We start from the raw sequence: 15,967 nt of genomic DNA, 5'->3' as shown, positions 1-15,967 counted from the left end.
TCGAACCTCTAGGGATATTTCTTTTTTCTTTTTTTTTTAATTGAAAATAATTTTTTTTTTTAATGAGATATTTTGAGGGTTGTAAATGTCAGGCCTAAATAAGTGGACCTCTTTTAAAATCAGAAACAAAGTTGCATAACATCATTTTACATTGATTGATCATTCATTTCATATAAATAGACTATTATGATCTCTTCAGTCATCTACTGGTTTGTGGCGTAACCGGTAATGCTCAGGTTAGGGTTCTTTCAGTAGTGGGTTTGAACCTCTAGGGATATTTTTTTTTTTTTTTTTTTTTTTAAATTGAAAATAAATATGGTTGTTGAAAGTGAGATATTTTGAGGGTTGTAAATGCCAGGCCTAAACAAGTGGACCTTTTTTAAAATCAGAAACAAAGTTGCATGGCATTATTTTTCATTGATTGATCATCTATTTCATATAAATAGACTATTATCAGCTCTTCAGTCATCTACTGGTTTGCGGAGTAACGGGTAATACTCAGGCTTGAGTGATTTCAATAGTGGGTTCGAACTTCTAGGGATATTTTTTTTCTTTTTTTTTTAAATTGAAAATAAATATGGTTTTTGAAAGTGAGATATTTTGAGGGTTGTAAATGTCAGGCCTAAACAAGTGGACCTTTTTAAAAATCAGAAACAAAGTTGCATGGCATTATTTTTCATTGATTGATCATTAATTTCATATAATAGACTATTATCAGCTCCTCAGTCATCTACTGGTTTGTGGCGTAACGGGTAATGCTCAGGTTTGAGTGCTCTCAGCTGTGGGTTCGAAACTATACGGGTATTTTTTTTCTTTTTTTTTTATTGAAAATAAATATTGTTTTTGAAAGTGAGATATTTTGAGGGTTGTAAATGTCAGGCCTAAACAAGTGGACCATTTTTAAAATCAGAAAAAAAGTTGCATGGCATTATTTTTCATTGATTGATTATTAATTTCATATTATCAGCTCTTCAGTCATCTACCGGTTTGTGGCGTAAGTGGTAATACCCAGGTTTGAGTGCTCTCAGTAGTGGGTTCCAACCTCTAGGGATATTGCTTTTTTTTTCTTATTGAAAATAAATATTTTTTTTGAAAATGAGATATTTTGAGGGTTGTAAATGTCAGGCCTAAACAAATGGACCTTTTTTAAAATCAGAAACAAAGTTGCATGGCATTATTTTTCATTGATTTATTATTTATTTCATATAAATAGAGTATTATCAGCTCTTCAGTAATCTACTGGTTTGTGGCGTGACGGGTAATACTCAGGTCTGAGTGCTCTCAGTAGTGGGTTCGAACCTCTAGGGATACTTCTTTTATCTTTTTTTTTTAATTGAAAATAAAAATTATTTTTGAAAATGAGATATTTTGAGGGTTGTAAATGTCAGGCCTAAAGAAGTGGACCTTTTTTAAAATCAGAAACAAAGTTGCATAACATTATTTTTCATTGATTGATCATTCATTTCATATATATAGACTATTATCAGCTCCTCGGTCATCTACTGGTTTGTGGTGTAACGGGTAATACTCAGGTCTGAGTGCTCTCAGTAGTGGGTTCGAACCTCTAGGGATATTTCTTTTTTCTTTTTTTTTTAATTGAAAATAATTTTTTTTTTAAATGAGATATTTTGAGGGTTGTAAATGTCAGGCCTAAATAAGTGGACCTCTTTTAAAATCAGAAACAAAGTTGCATAACATCATTTTACATTGATTGATCATTCATTTCATATAAATAGACTATTATGATCTCTTCCGTCATCTACTGGTTTGTGGCGTAACCGGTAATGCTCAGGTTAGGGTTCTTTCAGTAGTGGGTTTGAACCTCTAGGGATATTTTTTTTTTTTTTTTTTTTTAAATTGAAAATAAATATGGTTGTTGAAAGTGAGATATTTTGAGGGTTGTAAATGCCAGGCCTAAACAAGTGGACCTTTTTTAAAATCAGAAACAAAGTTGCATGGCATTATTTTTCATTGATTTATTATTCATTTCATATAAATAGAGTATTACTGTATTAGCGCTTCAGTCATCTACTGGTTTGTGGCGTAGCGGGTAATGCTCAAGTTTGAGTGCTCGCAGTAGTGGGTTCGCACGTACCTCTAAGGATATTTTTTTTTTTTTTTTTAAATGTAAATAAATATTGTTTTTGAAAGTGAGATATTTTGAGGGTTGTAAATGTTAGGCCTAAACAAGTGGACCTTTTATAAAATCAGAAACAAAGTTGCATGGCATTATTTTTCATTGATTGATCATTAATTTTATATAAATAGACTATTATCAGCTCCTCAGTCATCTACTGGTTTATGGCGTAACGGGTAATACTCAGGTCTGAGTGCTCTCCGTAGTGGGTTCGGACCTCTAGGGATATTTCTTTTTGTTTTGTTTTTTTAATTGAAAATAAATATTTTGTTTGAAAATGAGATATTTTGAGGGTTGTAAATGTCAGGCGTAAAGAAGTGGACCTTTTTTAAAATCAGAAACAAAGTTGCATAACATTATTTTTCATTGATTGATCATTCATTTCATATAAATAGACTATTATCAGCTCCTCGGTCATCTACTGGTTTGTGGCGTAACGGGTAATACTCAGGTCTGAGTGCTCTCAGTAGTGGGTTCGAACCTCTAGGGATATTTCTTTTTTCTTTTTTTTTTTAATTGAAAATAATTTTTTTTTTTTAAATGAGATATTTTGAGTGTTGTAAATGTCAGGCCTAAATAAGTGGACCTTTTTTAAAATCAGAAACAAAGTTGCATAACATTATTTTTCATTGATTGATCATTCATTTCATATAAATAGACTATTATCAGCTCTTCACTCATCTACTGTGTTGTGGCGTAACCGGTAATGCTCAGGTTTGAGTTCTCTCAGTAGTGCGTTCGAACCTCTAGCTAGGAATATTTTTTTCTTTTTTTTTAATTGAAAATAAATATTGTTTTTGATACTAAAACGTCTCCAAATGCGATTTGAAGCTATTCTAAGCACTTCGATGTTTTTGTGTCAACAAGTTTTTTCGAAATGCACAAAATGGTCTAAAACGTCTCCAAATGCGATTTGAAGCTATTTTGTGCACTTTGATGTTTTTGTGTGAAAAGTTTTATCGAAATGCTCAAAATGGTCTAAAACGCTTTCAAATACGATATTAAGCTATTTTATGCACTTGGATATTTGTGTGTGAAAAGTTTTATCGAAATGCTCAAAATGGTCTAAACGGTTTCAAATGTGATTTTAAGCACTTTGATGTTTTTGTGTAACCAAGTTTCATCGAAATGCACAAAATGGTCTAAAACGTCTCCAAATGCGATTTGAAGCATTTCTAAGCACTTTGGTGTTTTTATGTTAAAAAGTTTTTTCGAAAATCACATAATGGTCTAAATCGTCTCCAAATGCGATTTGAAGCTATTCTAAGCACTTCGATGTTTTTATGTTACCAAGTTTTTTCGAAATGAACAAAAATGGTCTAAAACCTCTCTAAATGCGATTTGAAGCTATTTTGTACACTTTGATGTTTTTGTGTGAAAAGTTTTATCGAAATTCTCAAAATGCTCTAAAACGGTTTTAAATGTGATTTTAAGCACTTTGATGTTTTTGTGTAACCAAGTTTCATCGAAATGCACAAAATGGTCTAAAGCGTCCCCAAATGTGATTTGAAGATATTCTAAACACTTTGGTCTTTTTATGTTAACAAATTTTATCGAAATGCACAAAATGGTCTAAAACGTCTCCAAATGCAATTTGAAGCTATTCTGTACACTTTGATATTTTGTTTGAAAAAGTTTTGTAGAAATGCTCAAAATTGTCTAAAACGCATTCAAATACGATATTAAGTTATTTTGTGCACTTTTATATTTGTGTTTGAAAAGTTTATCGAAATGCTCAAAATGGTCTAAAACGGTTTCAAATGTGATTTTAAGCACTTTGATGTTTTTGTGTAACCAAGTTTCATCGAAATGCACAAAATGGTCTAAAACGTCTCCAAATGCGATTTGAAGCTATTCTAAGCACTTCGATGTTTTTCTGTTAACAAGTTTTTTCGAAATGCACAAAATGGTCTAAAACGTCTCCAAATGCCATTTGAAGCTATTCTGTGCACTTTGATGTTTTTGTGTGAAAAGTTTTATCCACATGCTCAATATGGTTTAAAACGTTTTCAAACACGATATTAAGCTATTTTGTGCAATTTGATGTTTTTGTGTGAAAAGTTTTATCGAAATGCACAAAATGGTCTAAAACGTCTCTAAATGCGATTTGAAGTTATTTTGTACACTTTGATGTTTTTGTGTGAAAAGTTTTATCGAAATGCACAAAATGGTCTAAAACCTCTCTAAATGCGATTTGAAGCTATTTTGTACACTTTGATGTTTTTGTGTGAAAAGTTTTATCGAAATGGTCAAAATGGTTTAAAACGTTTTCAAACACGATATTAAGCAATTTTGTGCAATTTGATGTTTTTGTGTGAAAAGTTTTATCGAAATGCTCAAAATGGTCTAAAACGCTTTCAAATACGATATTAAGTTATTTTGTGCACTCTGATATTTGTGTGTGAAAAGTTTTATCGAAATGCTCAAAATGGTCTAAACGGTTTCAAATGTGATTTGAAGCACTTTGATGTTTTTGTGTAACCAAGTTTCATCGAAATGCACAAAATGGTCTAAAACGTCTCCAAATGCGATTTGAAGCATTTCTAAGCACTTTGGTGTTTTTTATGTTAAAAAGTTTTTTCGAAAATCACAAAATGGTCTAAAACCTCTCTAAATGCGATTTGAAGTTATTTTGTACACTTTGATGTTTTTGTGTGAAAAGTTTTATCGGAATGCTCAAAATGCTCTAAAACGGTTTTAAATGTGATTTTAAGCACTTTGATGTTTTTGTGTAACCAAGTTTCATCGAAATGCACAAAATGGTATAAAACGTCTCTAAATGCGATTTGAAGTTATTTTGTGCACTTTGATGTTTTTGTGTGAAAAGTTTTAACGAAATGCTCAAAATGGTCTAAAACGCTTTCAAATACGATATTAAGCTATTTTGTGCATTTGTTTGTGAAATCGAAATGCACAAAGTGGTCTAAAACGCCTCCAAATGCCATTTGAAGATATTCTAAACACTTTGGTCTTTTTATGTTAACACATTTTTTTGAAATGCACAAAATTGTCTAAAACGTCTCCAAATGCAATTTGAAGCTATTCTGTACACCTTGATATTTTGTGTAACCAAGTTTCATCGAAATGCACAAAATGGTCTAAAACGTCTCCAAATGAGATTTGAAGCTATTCTAAGCACTTTGGTGTTTTTATGTTAAAAAGTTTTTTCGAAATGCACAAAATGGTCTAAAACGTCTCAAAATGCGATTTGAAGCTATTCTGTGCACTTTGATGTTTTTGTGTGAAAAGTTTTATCGACATGCTCAAAATGGGTTTAAAACGATTTCAAACACGGTATTAAGCTATTTTGTGCAATTTGATGTTTTTGTGTGAAAAGTTTTATCGAAATGCACAAAATGGTCTAAAACATCTCTAAATGCGATTTGAAGCTATTTTGTGCACTTTGATGTGTTTGTGTAAAAAGTTTTATCGAAATGCTCAAAATGCTCTAAAACGGTCAAATGTGATTTTAAGCACTTTGATGTTTTTGTGTAACCAAGTTTCATCGAAATGCACAAAATGTTATAAAACGTCTCTAAATGCGATTTGAAGCTATTTTGTGCACTTTGATGTTTTTGTGTGAAAAGTTTTATCGAAATGCACAAAATGGTCTAAAACGTCTCCAAATGCGATTTGAAGCTATTCTGTGCACTTTGATGTTTTTGTGTGAAAAGTTTTATCGACATGCTCAAAATGGTTTAAAATGATTTCAAACACGGTATTAAGCTATTTTTAGTGCAATTTGATGTTTTTGTGTGAAAAGTTTTATCGAAATGCACAAACTGGTCTAAAACCTCTCTAAATGCGATTTGAAGCTATTTTGTACACTTTGATGTTTTTGTGTGAAAAGTTTTATCGAAATGCTCAAAATGCTCTAAAATGGTTTTAAATGTGATTTTAAGCACTTTGATGTTTTTGTGTAACTAAGTTTCATCGAAATGCACAAAATGGTTTAAAACGTCTCCAAATGCGATTTGGAGATATTCTGTGCACTTTGATGTTTTTGTAATACTAATTTATGTGATTTATGTCTAACTTCATGAATGATCTGAGGCTAGAAGAACGAATTTTTGTACACATATAAAAAATAAACCAATGTTTTCCTAATAATTTAACCCCTAGGTTGATAACTAACAAAGAAATTATTGAAATTATGTTCTCACAATATATAGGTGTACTGTATCTACATATGCATGCTGCTGTACTTGTTTTTAACCGCATAATGGCATTGAAAACAAGAATGTTTTATAATTATTATAGGTTATTTCCAAATATTAAAGGTCTGAAACAGAAACTAAATGTTACCAAACTATGTTTTTGAAAATCTCTATGATATAATATAATAATATGAACATAATATTAAATTATATTGATAATCATGTCCTTATAAATTCATTTATATTTCTTTTGTGTAATATAGTTCATATATTATAACGGATATCAGTTATCAGAATATTTAAACAAAGTATAAATCAAAGTATTAAACTCTACTTACTAAACAGTACTTACAAATTTGACTTAAGCAACTTATTTCTCCATGATTATACTTTACTAGTATAACTTCCTTGTTATATTTTACAATATTTTCTTCATAATTCAACAATTTTTTTTCACAGCTAATTATCAAACTGAATCATCACACAGCAAATCTCATGAAATCTCTAGTGTATTTCTCCAAGCTAATCCAGCTACATGGTATTGCCTTGAGGCTAAACTACACTGTATACTGGGCACTACCATCATTCCTGGCCCGTCAACCTGGACCACATTATGGTCCAGCAGTCGTGTACTACTGATTCCAAATAGTGAATTACATCCTGTGGTCAAGGATTTATTTGCACTTATGCTTATTTCCTCCAACATACAGAGTACGTAGGGCTTTTAATTTGCTTTTATACCTGTTAATTAAAAAATCATTTATGCCTATTGTTGCATAAAGATCAAATTTAGACTGTAAATGCTGGGATGATCACCCTAAATTTTCTTTTTCATTTAACAATTTTATATTTCACAGCCAGAAAAAAGCATACAGAGTTTTTTTTATTCATAACTGTTGAATTGCATCCCAATACATGGTACCTATTGGTATTATATCTATAAATATAAAGTACTCTCTTATAAATAGATGGTATCTCTCCAAACTACTCCAACTACCTAATCTAATAATAGTACTATTAGCATACTACTGTACACTTTGTAGACAAGAAATAAGTTGTATGCACCTAGAGGACTTATGGTAGTACTGTACAGTCGATCGTCCTCGTCCTGGTCAACATAATCTATGCCTAGATTATTACAGTAATTAAATAGTACATTATTACAGAGATTTTTTTTTTTTTTTTGCAGAAATCAAAGTTATGTGTATAGAAAGCAGTACTCGTATTAAAAACTAAGCAGGTTGTACTGAACGCAAACTGGCAGGATATTTTGAATATTTTTTGTTCATTTTCCACGAACTGGAGAGGTTAGAGGTGTGCCAGTGCCAGCATTATAAATAAAATTTAAAAAAGATGAGAATGCAAGTAAATATCAGATTCATAGTCCTCATTATACACAATGATTTTCTACTATCACATATTAAAATATAAAACAATCATATAGCCTTTAATGAATTTACATGGAGGTCTATCCAAATAAATTTAAATAAAAGGGTCGTAATATGTCTTCGTCTCCAGTTCGTGGAAATTGAAATTAGGATTCCATCATTTCAACAACAAAAAATATTCAAAATTTTCCTGCCAGCTTGCGTTCCAGAGTACAACCTGCTTAGTTTTTAGTCGCGTGGAAGCGACTCTATAGTTCACTATGTCGGTCGGTTGGTCGGTCTGTCTGTCTGTCTGTCTGTCTGTCTGTCTGTCGGTCTGTCTGTCGGTCCGGTATCACTATGCGTGTTATCGCTTTCTGACCTTATCTTGATATCAGTTTAATCTAGCTAGGTCAATTTTTCACAGTATATTCCTTATGGCCAGGAATCAATGTGGTTAAGTTTTCACGGTGCGCAATAAAAAATTACGTGGTCTACGCACGATTTAACGAAATCACGTTTGTAATCATATCTTCACAACCATGAATCACAATTAAATAAAATTTGGTACTCATAAATTTCAGGGCATAAATCATCATATGGCAATACAATTACGTGCGTAGCGCATGTAATGCATGCGTACGCGCGCTTAAAATTTTCAAAATTTATTTTCGATGAAATAAGAGTACGTTTCAGGCAATTTTAAGCGTTTACAAAATTGCCATGAGTGCGGAAATTTTTTTGCGCGCGCACTGCGCATTAAATGTTATTGCGCACTCTTTTTGCCCGATTTCTGTTTTCTTGACTTACTTTTCAACTCGAAATTACGTTATACGAGCACGTCAAAAGTGACAGGCTACACACGTGTAAATTAAAAAAATATAAATGTTTTTAAACATTTCAACATTTTTAAACATGTTCAGTAATTTCGGTCAGTATAGTTCACTATGTCGGTCGGTCGGTCTGTCTGTCTGTCGGTCTGTCGGTCTGTTGGTCTGTCTGTCGGTCTGTCGGTCTGTCTGTTGGTCCGGTATCACTATGCATTGTAGCACGCGACTTAATGGCTGTTGGCCTTGTTAATATGAGTACTGCTTTCTATACACATAACTTTGATTTCTGAAAAAAAAAATCTCTGTAATAATGTACTTTAATTACTGTAATAATCTAGGCGTAGATTATGTTGACCAGACCAGTGAGAGGACAATCGACTGTACAGTACTAACATAAGTCCTCTAGGTGGATACAACTTATTTCTTGTCTACAAAGTGTACAGTAGTATGCTAATAGTACTATTATTAGATTAGGTAGTTGGAGTAGTTTGGAGAGATACATCTATTTATAAGAGAGTACTTTATTATTATAGATATAATACCAATAGGTACCATGTATTAGGATGCAATTCAACAGTTATGAATAAAAAAAACCCTGTATGCTTTTTTCTGGCTGTGAAATATAAAATTGTTAAATGAAAAAGAAAATTTAGGGTGATCATCCCAGTATTTACAGTCTAAATTTGATCTTTATGCAACAATAGGCATAAACGATTTTTTAATTAACAGGTATAAAAGCAAATTAAAAGCCCTACGTACTCTGTATGTTGGAGGAAATAAGCATAAGTGCAAATAAATCCTTGACCACAGGATGTAATTCACTATTTGGAATTAGTAGTACACGACTGCTGGACCATAATGTGGTCCAGGTTGACGGGCCAGGAATGATGGTAGTGCCCAGTATACAGTGTAGTTTAGCCTCAAGGCAATACCATGTAGCTGGATTAGCTTGGAGAAATACACTAGAGATTTCATGAGATTTGGTGTGTGATGATTCAGTTTGATAATTAGCTGTGAAAAAAAAATGTTGAATTATGAAGAAAATATTGTAAAATATAACAAGGAAGTTATATAGTATAATTAAGGGGTAACCGTAAAATATATTATAATAATAAATGCAATGGGAATTACTATTACTACTAATATTATGTATACAATACAATATTACAGTTAAATTCATAGGTCGATATTATTTTATTATTATAGGCCTAAGGAAATCTGTTTTAGAATGAGAAAAAACCGTCCCAACCTAGATTTGAACCCAGCTATCAATAAAGCTATAAAGCTATTGGTACGAGTTGACCAATTATTTGGGTACGAGTTAGCCAAGTTTGGTACGAGTTGACATGGGTACGTTACGGGTTGACCAGCACCCTAGAATACGGATAAAGATCAACCCGTACCCCCATGCCGACTCGTTCCCATCCAAGGGTAGAATACTTCTTACATGTTAGTTTAGCCTAGCTTGGCTAACCTACCTCCCCTCTCACATGCCCTCCTGAAAAAACGCGACCGAAATTACTGGAACCCTACCCTAGCCTACTAGACTAGACCTAGATAGTAGTGATCCGTAGTACCATGGAACTATAATAAATGGTAGACGTACTAGTAGTGTAGTATATGTTAACATGTCTGGCTCTACGAGGCCTTTTTATGCTCATAGGATGGCTTTTTTGGGCGTCCCAATGTAGGCCTATGCCTATAGCTAGGACAGATTTCCCATTCCTGCAGGCCTGTAGCCTATGCTCTAGTAGGACGGCCGGGTGTACTCTGGTCGATTCACCCCAGGTCGACTCGTACCCATGCCAACTCGTACTTAACTTCCTACCCTAAACTCGTATCCAACCAAATAATTGGTTGATTTCCCGCTAGACTAGTAGGCCTAGCCTAGCTACAATATTCATTATGCCCTGCTAAAAAGGTAGATGAGCTACTAGACTAATTACGTAATTCGTATAATAATAACAATAATTGACTAGAAGGCCTAAAAGCGGCGGAAAACACATCCATTCTTGCATGGCAGTACGAAAACCTGCCTATGGTTGTACATCATTGTAAATTGTCAACACACACTGTGCTACAGACAGTGTACCGTGTGTTAAAAGTACAGTTTTTATAGCAGACAGCAACGTGTATAACTTGCTATAGTTTTACAGATAGCACCAGTGGACAGTAGCAGAATCGGGTGAAATGGTCTAAAACGTCTCTAAATGCGATTTGAAGCTATGTTGTACACTTTGATGTTTTTTTGTGAAAAGTTTTATCGAAATGCTCAAAATGGTCTAAAACGCTTTCAAATACGATATTAAGCTATTTTGTGCATTTGTTTGTGAAATCGAAATGCACAAAGTGGTCTAAAACGCCACCAAATGCCATTTGAAGATATTCTAAACACTTTGGTCTTTTTATGTTAACACATTTTTTCGAAATGCACAAAATGGTCTAAAACGTCTCCAAATGCAATTTGAAGCTATTCTGTACACCTTGATATTTTGTGTAACCAAGTTTCATCGAAATGCACAAAATGGTCTAAAACATCTCCAAATGCGATTTGAAGCATTTCTAAGCACTTTGATGTTTTTGTGTGAAACGTTTTATCGACATGCTCAAAATGGTTTAAAACGATTTCAAACACGGTATTAAGCTATTTTGTGCAATTTGATGTTTTTGTGTGAAAAGTTTTATCGAAATGCACAAAATGGTCTAAAACGTCTCTAAATGCGATTTGAAGCTATTTTGTGCACTTTGATGTTTTTGTGTGAAAAGTTTTATCGACATGCTCAAAATGGTTTAAAACGATTTCAAACACGGTATTAAGCTATTTTGTGCAATTTGATGTTTCTGTGTGAAAAGTTTTATCAAAATGCACAACATTTTCTAAAACGTCTCTAAATGCGATTTCAAGCTATTTTGTGCACTTTGATGTTTTTGTGTGAAAAGTTTTATCGAAATGCTCAAAATGCTCTAAAACGGTCAAATGTGATTTTAAGCACTTTGATGTTTTTGTGTAACCAAGATTCATCGAAATGCACAAAATGGTATAAAACGTCTCTAAATGCGATTTGAAGCATTTCTAAGCACTTCGGTGTTTTTATGTTAAAAAGTTTTTTTCGAAATGCACAAAATGGTCTAAAACGTCTCCAAATGCGATTTGAAGCTATTCTGTGCACTTTGATGTTTTTGTGTGAAAAGTTTTATCGACATGCTCAAAATGGTTTAAAACGATTTAAAACACGGTATTAAGCTATTTTGTGCAATTTGATGTTTTTGTGTGAAAAGTTTTATCGAAATGCACAAAATGGTCTAAAACGTCTCTAAATGCGACTTGAAGCTATTTTGTGCACTTTGATGTTTTTGTGTGAAAAGTTTTATCGAAATGCTCAAAATGCTCTAAAACGGTCAAATGTGATTTTAAGCACTTTGATGTTTTTGTGTAACCAAGTTTCATCGAAATGCACAAAATGGTCTAAAACCTCTCTAAATGCGATTTGAAGCTATTTTGTACACTTTGATGTTTTTGTGTAAAAAGTGTTATACAAAATGCTCAAAATGCTCTAAAACGGTTTTAAATGTGATTTTAAGCACTTTGATGTTTTTGTGTAACCAAGTTTCATCGAAATGCACAAAATGGTCTAAAACGTCTCCAAATGCGATTTGGAGATATTCTAAACACTTTGGTCTTTTTATGTTAACAAATTTTTTCGAAATGCACAAGATGGTCTAAAACGTCTCTAAATGCGATTTGAAGCTATTTTGTACACTTTGATGTTTTTGTGTGAAAAGTTTTATCGAAATGCTCAAAATGCTCTAAAACGGTTTTAAATGTGATTTTAAGCACTTTGATGTTTTTGTGTAACCAAGTTTCATCGAAATGCACAAAATGTTCTAAAACGTCTCTCAATGCGATTTGGAGATATTCTAAACACTTTGGTCTTTTTATGTTAACAAATTTTTTCGAAATGCACAAGATGGTCTAAAACGTCTCTAAATGCGATTTGAAGCTATTTTGTACACTTTGATGTTTTTGTGTGAAAAGTTTTATCGAAATGCTCAAAATGGTCTAAAACGGTTTCAAATGTGATTTTAAGCACTTTGATGTTTTTGTGTAACCAAATTTCATCGAAATGCACAAAATGGTCTAAAACATCTCCAAATGCGATTTGAAGCATTTCTAAGCACTTTGGTGTTTTTATGTTAAAAAGTTTTTTCGAAATGCACAAAATGGTCTAAAACGTCTCCAAATGCGATTTGAAGCTATTTTGTGCACTTTGATGTTTTTGTGTGAAAAGTTTTATCGACATGCTCAAAATGGTTTAAAACGATTTCAAACACGGTATTAAGCTATTTTGTGCAATTTGATGTTTTTGTGTGAAAAGTTTTATCGAAATGCACAAAATGGTCTAAACCCTCTCTAAATGCGATTTGAAGCTATTTTGTACACTTTGATGTTTTTGTGTGAAAAGTTTTATCGAAATGCTCAAAATGCTCTAAAACGGTTTTAAATGTGATTTTAAGCACTTTGATGTTTTTGTGTAACCAAGTTTCATCGAAATGCACAAAATGGTCTAAAACGTCTCCAAATGCGATTTGAAGATATTCTAAACACTTTGGTCTTTTTATGTTAACACGTTTTATCGAAATGCACAAAATGGTCTAAAACGTCTCCAAATGCAAGTTGAAGCTATTCTGTACACTTTGATATTTTGTTTGAAAAAGTTTTGTCGAAATGCTCAAAATGGTCTAAAACGCATTCAAATACGATATTAAGTTATTTTGTGCACTTTGATATTTGCGTGTGAAAAATTTTATCGAAATGCTCAAAATGCTCTAAAACGGTCAAATGTGATTTTAAGCACTTTGATGTTTTTGTGTTAAAAAGTTTTTTTCGAAAATCACAAAATGGTCTAAAACGTCTCTAAATGCGATTTGAAGCATTTCTAAGCACTTTGGTGTTTTTATGTTAAAAATTTTTTTCGAAAATCACAAAATGGTCTAAAACGTCTCCAAGTGCGATTTGAAGCTATTCTAAGCACTTCGATGTTTTGTGTTAACAAGTTTTTTCGAAATGCACAAAATGGTCTAAAACGTCTCCAAATGCGATTTGAAGCTATTTTGTGTACTTTGATGTTTTTGTGGTAACAAGTTTTTTTGAAATGCACAAAATGGTCTAAAACGTCTCCAAATGCGATTTGAAGCTATTTTGTGCACTTTGATGTTTTTGTGTGAAAAGTTTTATCGAAATGGGCAAAATGGTCTAAAACGGTTTCAAATGTGATTTTATGCACTTTGATGTTTTTGTGTAACCAAGTTTCATCGAATTGCACAAAATGGTCTAAAACGTCTCCAAATACGATTTGAAGCTATTCTGTGCACTTTGATGTTTTTGTGTGAAAAGTTTTACCGACATGCTCAAAATGGTTTAAAACGATTTCAAACACGGTATTAAGCTATTTTGTGCAATTTGATGTTTTTGTGTGAAAAGTTTTATCGAAATGCACAAAATGGTCTAACACCTCTCTAAATGCGATTTGAAGCTATTTTGTACACTTTGATGTTTTTGTGTGAAAAGTTTTATCGAAATGCTAAAAATGCTCTAAAACGGTTTTAAATGTGATTTTAAGCACTTTGATGTTTTTGTGTAACCAAGTTTCATCGAAATGCACAAATGGTCTAAAACGTCTCCAAATGCGATTTGAAGATATTCTAAACACTTTGGTCTTTTTATGTTAAAAAGTTTTTTCGAAAATCACAAAATGGTCTAAAACGTCTCCGAATGCGATTTGAAGCTATTCGGTGCACTTTGATGTTTTTGTGTCAAAAGTTTTATTGACATGCTCAAAATGGTCTAAAACGTCTTCAAACACGATATTAAGCTATTTTGTGCACTTTGGTGTTTTTATGTTAAAAAGTTTTATCGAAATGCACAAAATTGTCTAAAACGTCTCTAAATGCGATTTGAAGCTATTTTGTGCACTTTGTTGTTTTTGTGTGAAAAGTTTTATCGAAATGCTCAAAATGCTCTAAAACGGTCAAATGTGATTTTAAGCACTTTGATGTTTTTGTGTAACCAAGTATAATCGAAATGCACAAAATGGTATAAAACGTCTCTAAATGCGATTTGAAGCTATTTTGTGCACTTTGATGTTTTTGTGTGAAAAGTTTTATCGAAATGCTAAAAAGCTCTAAAACTGTTTTAAATGTGATTTTAAGCACTTTGATGTTTTTGTGTAACCAAGTTTCATCGAAATGCACAAAATGGTCTAAAACGTCTCCAAATGCAATTTGAAGCTATTCTGTACACCTTGATATTTTGTGTAACCAAGTTTCATCGAAATGCACAAAATGGTCTAAAACATCTCCAAATGCGATTTGAAGCATTTCTAAGCACTTTGGTGTTTTTATGTTAAAAAGTTTTTTCGAAATGCACAAATTGGTCTAAAACGTCTCCAAATGCGATTTGAAGCTATTTTGTGCACTTTGATGTTTTTGTGTGAAAAGTTTAATCGACTTGCTCAAAACGGTTTAAAACGTTTTCAAACACGATATTAAGCTATTTTGTGCAATTTGATGTTTTTGTGTGAAAAGTTTTATCGAAATGCACAAAATGGTCTAAAACCTCTCTAAATGCGATTTGAAGCTATTTTGTACATTTTGATGTTTGTGTGTGAAATGTTTTACCAAAATGCTCAAAATGCTCTAAAACGGTTATAAATGTGATTTTAAGCAGTTTGATGTTTTTGTGTAACCAAGTTTCATCGAAATGCACAAAATGGTCTAAAACGTCTCCAAATGCGATTTGGAGATATTCTAAACACTTTGGTCTTTTTATGTTAACAAATTTTTTCGAAATGCACAAAATGGTCTAAAACGTCTCTACATGCGATTTGAAGCAATTTTGTACACTTTGATGTTTTTATGTTAAAAATTTTTCGAAAATCACAAAATGGTCTAAAACGTCTCCAAATGCGATTTGAAGCATTTCTAAGCACTTTGATGTTTTTATGTTAAAAAGAGGGCGCTCTGGTCAGGAAACCAAGGTGACAAGCCAAACTAAGCTCTGAGTAAAATAGTTATTTTTACACCATATTTCACTGTAAAACGAGGATTAAGTAAGTAATCCTGTTTTACATAAGGATTCTGAACAAAAAGAAGTTTGTCGTTTGGTATCTTACGATAATTTACTCAAGTTTAACGTGTAAAATCCAACGTAGCTTAATGGCTACATATCAACCGAAATCTCCCGCCGCTTCTACAGAGTCAGCGGGGGCTACGAGCAACCGAGTAAACAAAGCCGGTATGCAAACAACGCAACAACAAGGAGGTGTGAAGCCGGTGTTTTTAAAAGCAGACCAAATTCCAACCGATAAATCGTTCTTTAGAGATGAAGATCTATGCATTACATTAACAAAAATTATACCCGCCGATCAGATCGTAGGTGTTCAGAAAATCCGGAATCTCTGGAGAATCTATGTCAAT

The sequence above is a fragment of the Antedon mediterranea genome, chromosome 7 (assembly GCF_964355755.1).
Source record: "Antedon mediterranea chromosome 7, ecAntMedi1.1, whole genome shotgun sequence".
NCBI lineage: Eukaryota > Metazoa > Echinodermata > Crinoidea > Comatulida > Antedonidae > Antedon > Antedon mediterranea.
Note: the sequence above shows the minus strand (reverse complement) of the source record.